The sequence below is a fragment of the Cebidichthys violaceus genome, unplaced genomic scaffold, assembly GCF_023349555.1.
Source record: "Cebidichthys violaceus isolate CVI_PGR_0920_01 unplaced genomic scaffold, fCebVio1.0.p SCAF_16, whole genome shotgun sequence".
NCBI lineage: Eukaryota > Metazoa > Chordata > Actinopteri > Perciformes > Stichaeidae > Cebidichthys > Cebidichthys violaceus.
This window is the reverse complement of record NW_027176329.1, coordinates 4531528-4541845: the sequence shown is the minus strand read 5'-3', so window position 1 is coordinate 4541845 and position 10318 is coordinate 4531528.

Genomic DNA, 10318 nt, shown 5'->3' with positions numbered 1-10318 from the left:
CAGACAATGCACCACCTCCTGTGTGATAAGTTGTAAAATATAATATTTCTTAAAAAGTGTCCTGTGAGGATGTTTCATAACACTATTTTGTTGATCTAAATATTTGACATTATTGTTGTCATTATTTTTGCTACTTTGTATGAATTTTGGTTTTGCTGCTTTCCTTATCATTTAACAGGAACGTTAGACAAAGATTGTTTAGGTGTTATTACAAATGTCATTTTTGCATCACTAATATGTATTACAATAATAATCAAAAACACAAGAATATTATCAGGTCAGTTTTGCTTCACCCCAGGTGTACACACACATTTTTTTTGTCTGTAGATAATATGTAGATGAGGCATGAAAGTCTGTGTTCACAGTTTACACACCTGCCTTGTTTAAAAAAAAAGAAAGAAGTTAAAACCTAAGACCTTTTCATGATTTAGGATATTGCTCCTTCCACCGCTGCAGGAAGGACTCCAGCAGATTGTCGATGCTTTATCACCCTCAAGGGGGCTTAAATGGCATTACACAAAATATATGGACCCCAGTGTTAGGGGAATTCTTAGTTTGATTGCACAATTTTATCATAATAACGACACAGGTGTTAAGAGATTTTTAGCTACAAACTACTTTTCAAATAAAATTTATGTTCACACTTTGCATTCCAGGCAGTCATTGTCGCCCATTTATTTCACTTCAGGGAAAAGGTAATTAGTCAAATCCACTGTTGTTCTTATTTAGTCAAAGTTGCATTATTGATTGATTGAGATACAAATAATCAGTTTTTACTAAACGGTCTTCCAAATTTTGTGTAATTTTCCTCATCGGGTTTTTTTCTTCGACATTATGCTATTGATACAGAGAGTCAAAGTAATCGAGGTTACAAGGATCACTAAACTAAACTATTGTAATAATGTATTTTCTACAACGTATACATGACTCTGACAAATTGTGTAGAAATAGAACGGCACAACTCTTGTTACACTTACTTCATGGTGTTTTTTAATTCATGAAGCTTTTTTGTCCTTTCAGGAGTGAGCGTTCTTTTTCCCCACTAACAGTTCACATGTGACAATCAGCTCCAGAGGAAGAAACACAAACCAAGACCCCACAACTGCTTTTGAAAGTTTATTTTTATGACTCTGCATTTTCTTCTTTGCATCATTTTAACCTATAATAGGACAGCAATATTAATGATTACACACACACACACACACACACACACACACACACACGTTACATGCCATAATAAGTATAAGAAACACATAAAAGCAGCTGGGAGCCACTGACATTGTGCATTATTGTGAATGAAATGGTTGCAGGTTCCATTTAGATTTCCCCTTCTGTCTTCTCCCTCATGTCTCTCAGCATTTGGACGGTGACATTTTATTTTATCCGATTATTTTGGCTGTGCACTCCTGCACACTGGATGTGAAATAAATCGCCATGTATTGTGCATCCATCTACAACTTTTTAATTGTTCCTCTCAAACTCAAATATTTGAAAATGTTACATGTACTTGTATTCATTTAATCATGCAATCAGTATAGCAGTTTATGTAAAGTTTGCAGCCCAACATCAGCAGACACTTTGTATGTTCCCTGCTACTGTACGGCAGTCGCTCTTTCTTGTATGGATCTGGTGAAGTGAAACGCATGCTGTTTGATTGTGGAGATTCTACCATCTGACCCTGTAAATTCTTTGGTTGCTTTGTCTGTTTGAGATCATCCTCCTGCTATATTGTCATCAAATGTGGGGTCTGTATATTAAAAAAGGGATAGAACTCCCACACAAATCTCAGTGTTTCATTTCAAATCCAATGAGCTGTAATACAGAGACAAAGCGACAAAAAATATGCCACTGTCCAAATATTTGAACCTGCACTGTATGTGTGTGTGTGTGTGTCCCTGCGTGTGTGTGTGTGTGTGTGTGTGTGTGTGTGTGTGTGTGTGTGTGTGTGTGTGAGAGTGCTGCGTGAGGGATTAGCCTCAGTGTGTGTCCACCAGTGATTAGCCTGGTCAGTGGGCCTGTTGTGCATTCACTCAGGCCATTAGCATATTAATGCAGCCTCGCTCTTGATCTCCCCCCTACCCCCCCCTCTCTCTCTCTCTCTCTCTCTCTCTCTCCCGCTCTCTCTATCTCTCTCTCCCCCTTGCTCTTTCTCTTTCTCTATACATATTTCCCAGAATGAGTCGCTGCTTCCTGCAGTTTCAATCTATAAATATCACCAATTTACGCTGCTCGTGCTGTGAAGCAGCAGACTATTTTGCCACACAAATTTCAAGGTGCCTGGTCTTCTTTTCCCTCCAAAAATGTCCTCTTGCCCCCCCCCACCTCTCTCTTTCTCTCTGTCAGATCTTTGCCTTCTTTTTCATCCTGCTCACCGTCTCTCCCCCTCTCCCTCACCACCTCATTCAAATCCTTTACTTTCTTTCATTTTCCCTTTTCTCTCTCCAAGTCTGGCCCCCTGACCTTTGTCAAACACAGAGGCAAATTCTCAGGGGCAAACACAGAGAGGGTAAGTACACACACACACACACACACACACACACACACACACACACACACACACACACACACACACACACACACACACACACTCCCCTCATTCACTCTTCTTTTTTGTCACTCTCACCCCTTCCATTGCAAATTTAGCAAGACCCTCTCTAGACGCTGGTGCTGAAGTGCGAACCGGACACATTCAACTGTACTTAACACGGCGAGAGCCGCCCTCTCTGCTCCACCAACAGACTCTAAACCCACTCTGAAATGGGACATCCCTGATCTGCAGAGCCGGGCCTGTATGAGCCATTGACAGTTGGGTTATTAGTTCCTTCCTTTTCCGTAAAGTTAACATAGATAAGAATCAAGTCGCTCTAAACTCTCAGCCTGTTAAAACTCACATTTTCCCATTGGTGTGAAAGAGAAAGTTTGCCATATCTCTTGCATTTCGGTAAACATCTGATTTGTCATGAAATATGTGTCGCGTTCTGTTTCAGAATTTGACCAATTTGTGTTTTGTGTGCATTGCCAAATAAATTAATTGACTTCCTCTTGCCTTCCCAATTGGCTGCTGTCCACCTGCTGCCTCTGTTCGGTGCCATTACTTCTCAAACCCATGACGATATTAAATATTCACCAGCCTGCCTTGTAAAGCAGCTCTGTAAGAGGAAAATGTCCGAAGCTCTTCACTACACACCTGAGTTGACCTGAAGATCAGAAAAATGACTGTTTGCTTTACATCTTGTCGTTCCGTTTAAAAGCTTTAAACTCAAATATTTTACAGGCTCAACTTGAAACAATTCCAGTCTGCGTTGTCAAGAGAAGCTCTTACAGGCCTACATTTACATAAACACACACTTTCCCTTATTCAATTTCTCCCTTCGCGCTCTCCCTCGCTCCGTTTGTCTTGTCAGTGTATCCACCCACAAAGCCACTGAGTTTTATCCCGTCCACGGTGGTCCGTCCCTCGCTGATTTTCAGAGGTCAGGGGCGTGATGTCCATCCACAACTCCTGGTTTCACAAAGGCAGACGCAAGAATTGCGTTTGGACAATCAGCTCCGGACCTCCATCCTTCTCCTGTTCAACGCTATGTTTGCATACTCACGCACACTCAAAGGGTCGACGGCCTGGTTCACCGGCTGGCGATTCGAGGTTTCTGAAGTCAATTCAGCTTCAATTCACTAAAGTCAGAGAGGGAACGGCGTGAGTCAACCCTAATATCACTTCCTCCATCTGTAGAAGTTCAGCGTGTCTGACCCCCAGCTCTCAGGTCAGCACCTATGGGTGGACAAGAGGAAAGGATGGTCAGATTGGAACAGAGGAATGAGCGGGAAGGCCAGGAGAAAGAACTAAGAGAAAGGAGAGAGGGAGAAAGCTCTAACTCATGCTTGTCCTCTGTGTGGGTGACACCATGATGAACGAAGGGGTCACCACCCGGGGGCAGGCCCGTCCTAAAGGAGCCTGCGATGTGACCCTGTACAAAAGAAGAAGTGGGTCCCCCAACGGTCACACGGATCAAAGGAGACAAAAGCCTGAGATGATAACTCAGCGCAGCAGTAGAGCGCATTATTATCAGACACATGAGCTGCAGCGGTCGTAAATTTAACTGAGTTGGAGGCAGGAGGGGAGGGAAAAAAAAAAACTGAAAACGAAAAAGTAAAGCTGACTCGCCCTAATCTGATTTGCCGTATGCAACATTTTCTCTTTATCTGATTCGCTCCGTGAGGTGTTTTCTCTTTCTGTGGGAGCCTGTCTTTATCCAAATGATGTGGTCTTTGGTGAGGCCTGGCCTATTCATGGGAACCCCATGTGCTGTGTGCCCACCATTGAGGTGCAGAGCAGCATGGCCACAAAGGATGGCAGCGTTTCACAGAGTCCTCTCCTTACAGTTAACAAAGTTTACACTCAAATCACAGCGCCAGAAGACCCGCCACATATTAAAATGAAAGAGTGAAAATGAAAAAAGCGTTGGAAAACTACCTGATTGCTGAAGTGCAAGTATGTGTTTATATTCACATACTAAACTAGAAAACATTTAACTTTCATGTACTTTTCGGAAGTAAATACTTTTCTGTCATTAATGCCAATAAGACATGATGGTTGAAACTTTGCCAATTATTATTGGCAAAGTCAAACTTTTTTTTGCTAGGTGAAAATGTTTGAAAATGTTTTGAAAATGTGTATTCTATATGATCTATTTCCAACAAAAATAGCTTGCTCCATTTTCCTGACAAAAACTCTTGAACAGGCTGTGGACTTAAAGGAGGCCTCGAGGCCGAAACTCATCGGGTCTGAACTCCTATGTAGGTACTGCTACCACTGGACTCCAAGAAATACTGTTCAAAAGCACAAACAAAGCGTGTAGTACCTAAACTAACACCTGTTAATATCAGCTCAGAGCAACAAAAAAAAAAAGAAAAACAAGAAAAAGACAAGAAGACAAAAGTGCAGTAGTGCCTAGTGTTTGGACCCTTCGGGGCCAAAAATCTGGATCAAGAATAACTTAACTTAGCAAAAAAGCTGGTGATAAAGTCCCTCTGAGCCACAGAGGATTCATCCTTACATGTGTGATAGACATCCTCGCCTCTCGTTCTTCCTCCCTCGGTTCTGGGTCGAGTTTTCCTTGCATGGCTGTCGACACTTGTCCTACTTCTCCATCTTTCACTCTCTCCGCCTCTGCCTCCTCTGATCCTGCGTCCTTCTCCCTCTTCTTCTTCTACCCTTTCTGTCCGGCCCTCCCTCTGCCTTTACATTTCCTTCGCCCTCTCTCTCTCTCTCTCTCTCTCTCTCTCTCTCTCTCAATTTCCCCGCCCTCTCTCTCTCTCTCTCTCTCTCTCTCTCTCTCTCTCTTTCTCTCTCTCTCTCATTCCCTGTCTCTCTCTCTCTTCCTCTCCTCATTTCATGCAGCGCTGGGGTTACCTAAGAGACTGGGCCTCAATAGAGAAAATCTCCTTGGGTACAATGAACTGGGCGAGAGGCAGTGGGGAGGGGGGAGAAAGGGGGGGGTAGAGAAGGATGAGGGGGTGTTGGACACAGGAGTGGAGGGAGGGGTGAGGGAGGGAGTGAAACTAGAGGGAAGGATAGTGGTATGCACATGCACGCAAGGATGGGATACGAAATCCCCCCAAAAATGAATAAGTGGCTTCTGTTGTGTGATTTAGCCTCAATGGTCAGTTGTCTTTAATGCCCCCCCCACCTGCTCCTCAGTTAGCCCAGTTGGTTTAACTAAAACATTTCAAGTAAACATTTGCATGAAACTACCTCAAGAAGAAGTGCTCTATTGTCGTTGATGGTAAAATGAAAGTTCCATGCCTTTCTTCTGCTTCGACAAAGTTGAAACAAACAGCCCAACAAGCATGAGTGCGGAGATCTCCCCGGTCTCCGTTTCGTATCGGCGGTCGCCATTTTGTTTGTTTACTTGTTTGTTTGGTGTCTTCAGGGGTTGCAGGATGAGACCCGGAGGATCCCTTTACAAAGACAAGTGCGTTGCAACAGTGTCAACCCTCTCTTCCAGTTAACGGCGCCCATTCAGCACAAGTAATTACACTAGCCTGTAATGTATTCACAGAGTCTGTCCAAGAGGTGTCCCCCCGAAGATGGAGACAAAGCACGCTAACCCTTGTTTGGAGGTTAGTTACTGATTAGCACCAAAACTGTTGCAGTTCATTACTGAGCATCATTATTGAGCTCCTCGGCGATGCTATTCACTTCGCCGCTTGTCTCCGAGTTAGCAAACAGATCCCCCGCTGCTCAGCTCAGTGTCGTTACAACTCCCCCCCCCCAGCCCCTCTTCTCATCGGAGGATGTGAGAAACAATAGGGCTAATAAAAGAAGCAGAGAGATAATTGAGGCACGGTGATGAAGTTAGTGCTCCTACGCCCGGGACCATAAATACCAGCAGTGTGAAATGGGATATGTGGGTGACTCCGGTGTGTCTTTTTATGCTTTTCTGTACCAACAACGGAAACGTATTCTCACTCCCATGTAGGTGCCAGGGTGAATCTGGGATCCCTGTGTTAATGACTCTATCAGGCCCTGATACAGAGGCCCCTGCTGAGGGAATGCATCCAAGGGGATTGGGGTGTTAGAATGTGGCCCAGGAGGTGTCAAAGATGGGTTGGGGGTGCTGTGTGTGTGTGTGTGTGTGTGTGCGTGTGTGTGTGTGTGTGTGTGTGTGTGTGTGAGAGACAGGGGAGGGGGGCTTAGGGCAGATTGTCCATGGTGCTCACCCCTCCGGGCGGGGCTGAATGAAGTTATTTCCAGGCCCCTGTCCATCTGTTACCGTGGCAGCAGCAGTGGCCAAGGTGTTGCCATGGCGAGGTGGACACAAAAAGGCGTGGCGTGGGAACGGGTCCAGGGGTCAGGAGTGAGGTTCAGGGGGTCAAGGGTCACAGCCAGCTGGACAGCACACAAGAGGAGGCCGGGTGAGAAAAGAAGGAGGGAAGGTTTGGTTTTCTTTCTCTGTTTTCACCCTTTCTTCTCGGGAGGGAGACGTCCGAAGAGTGGACACCACTGGACATTAACATTGAACTGGGGCGGCGAGATGAAAAAGAGAAGAGGGGTGGGGGTGGGGGGGTTGTAGAGGGTGAAGGGGTGTGAGAGGGGCCGTGGGGTTCACAGAGTGGGGCCCCCACAATGTCCAGGCTTTGGGAGGGGCGCTGCATTAGGCCTCATACCTACTGGAGCCTAATCGCACATAGCATTTGACAGGCAATTGACTCTGTTCAATGTTCAATGTACACGCCAGTGCGACTATTGAGAGGACGTGGACGGCTGCGTGTGCGTCTGCCTGTCTGTGTGGCCCGCACTTTAGCCAGATAAGTGATACCCGGAGGAAACAAAAGGCCATTCGACCACATTTCATTCCGGTCCTTTTGAGCTCCAAACCGCTCACAGACAATAAGCCGGGTAATAAATCCATAATTTGTTGAACATGGGAGAAAAGTTTGTTCTCGAAGAGCTGAATATGAGGAAAGAGTGAATCCTCAGTGGTGTAAAAAGACATTGAAGGACAGTTGATGCTTTCAGCTTGTGTCTTTGTGTAAGGTCTACTTGTTCATATGTATTATAGACCAAATCTGTTCATTTACCTTAAAGAACTCTTATTGATAGATTATAAATGGAATGATTAATTGATTCTTCGCGGAGCAAATCTAAATCAAATCAATGAAGTTGAATTTAACTTTGCTTGTACATATTGCTGGCCACTCTGGGTAAGAATACCTTAAAATGTAGATGTCAAAGCAAATGAAAGAAATGGTGTTATTATTTTTTACACTTAATGTCACTTCTCACTTTCCACTTAAAACTAGAGCGACCTTTTCTCCACAATACCTCAAGTTTGACTCTGATGATAGAGTTGATTATCTCCCTGCGATCACTGACAGAGAATCCACAATGAGGAGCTGAGATTAAAAGATTTGATTTATCATTCATCTTCATAAAGCTTTAATGTTTAAGACTTGAGACTTAAGGCCTTTACACACTGGGGGGGGGGGGGGGTCACGAGAATGCAACATACTCGGCTGCGAATATTTTGCATGAAAACTATTTATTCCCACAGAAACATCTGCCAGGATCCTGTTGACCCAGAGCAGCATCTGGTAGTCTGTCTGATTTAAATAGTTGGACACAACAATATCGTTCAGGCTTCATATTCATATAGAGTGAATTTGAGTTCCCTCTGGTCTGGGGCTTTTATTGTGAAAGGTAAGGACTGAAGGAGTCCCACCTTTGTCAAGGTTAAAAGAAGCAATAAAGTTTGCCTTGAAGTGCAAAGTGGTGTGTAAAGGCCTTAAATCTTGCTCTGGTATTATACAGATACATATACAGATGTGGCGACAACAAACATTTTGAATTATTTTTTTTAATTGTTTAATCTACGAAGTGTGTTGTGATGTGAACCTTGTAAAAGTAAAAACAACACGGCATCAGCAGAGTTGTCACATGTCAAAATGTGAAAAGAAAACATCTGTAAATCGTGAGCTTTTTCTTTTGAAGACAGTTATTTTATGTCCTTTTGGTGCAAGACATTCAAACTGAAGCTTTTTTCACACTGCACCATCAAATAGGTGAGGCTCCGTCATCCATGGATCAAGCGGCTAAAGCTGTGCTGAGCTACGGCAGCAGGAAGGATTGAAATGTCCACCTGCCCCGTAGCAAACAGAAAAAGACGGCAGAACCTTAAGCCGCATCAGTGGATAACACATTATGACAACGTGGATAAGAAGTCGCTTACAATGCAATTACACACACAAGAACACACACACACACACACACACACACACACACACACACACACACACACACACACACACACACACACGGCGTAAATACACAGGGCCCCTTAGACTTTAATAGTTGCTGGGATCCATACTCCTCCACAGCCCACAGTAATAGGATTAGGAGCAGCCTCGGGAGGACATGGCAGGCCAAGTCCAACGCTCCGTTTGACACCTTTTGTCCACAAGCCCTGAGACGCAGATCACAGCAATAGGATGAGGGACAAAGGCTTTTGAACATTGTGTTGTAACTACAAATATACCCCGATGGGAGAGCGCTGAGCCCCAAGTTCCACAGCAGATAAAAAACATTTTGACAACTCAATTCATTTTTGAGAGAAAACCTGCTTTTTTCCCCCCCGTTTCCCTGTTTAGTGAAGCCACAGTCTCACAGTGTTCACTCATTTTAGTAAAAGATTTTATTGAAAATGGATTTGTGCTCTTCACTCAATTGAAAGTCTAAACGATCCTTTGGATGAGAAATGTTAATCCACAGGCCCTAAGCAACTTTTCACAATTCAAAAGTGATATCAGCTGTATTGATTAAGTACAGTTTTTTCTTAACAATTAACACATTGAACTTGTAGGATAGTTTTCCTTTTGATTTACCCATCATGCATGCTGATCCATGAAATGACGGGAAAGCATGATTTGAATCCTTGTTACATATATTATATTATATTATATATTTGTTATCTGCTAATCTGTTGTTTGGATTTTCTGCGTATAAAGTTCCTGTAGAACGTGTTCTTTCCTCATCCCGTTCTGTTTGTCTGGTGCTGCTCTTCCTGACTTTGCAGTTCTTAGACTCTTAGAGTCTGTGATGCTCAGCTACAGTCTCCTATAATGTTGGCATTTCAACCTAAAAACACTCGCTGAGGTTTAACCAACAAAACCACTTTCTCTGTCTTTCTACTACGCCACCGCTCTTCCGGAGCAGATTCTCAGAGTGTCCTACATTGATATGGAAGGGTTTAGAATACAGTTACTTTAAAGCCCAGTGCGTCTCATACGGACGCTAAAGGGCGCCATGAGCGGCCAGAGTGACGTCACGCCATCAGGCTCTGAGTTCTGTTACCGGGTTCTCCCCTGTCCGTGCACATCCAATATTTCCACTGCAAAAAGGCAAAATCTTACCATTTCTTGTCCAATTATAGTTCAAATAAAGTAACATTTCAGTGAGATATAGGGACTTGTTTTCAAACAATGCATCTGAAATATTTCAAAAACTATATTACAATCATCATTTACATACATAAATACATAAATACATACACGTAGAATAAAAGATTCAAATGATTCTGTTATGGCCGTCCTAAGGTATACATACAGCTTAACTTTTCACATAATTCACACCTTTGTGACACGGAACATCTTGAACACCTTTGAATTTATCATTTTCACATTGTATGTAATAGGCATGATTACAGTGGGTCATGATAACTATTATTAATAAGTTACTTTTTAATTGAAATTGGCCCTCCACTGCTCACGGTAAAGAGACAAAACAACATGCATCATCTTTGCTTCATTTAGGAAACAAAAG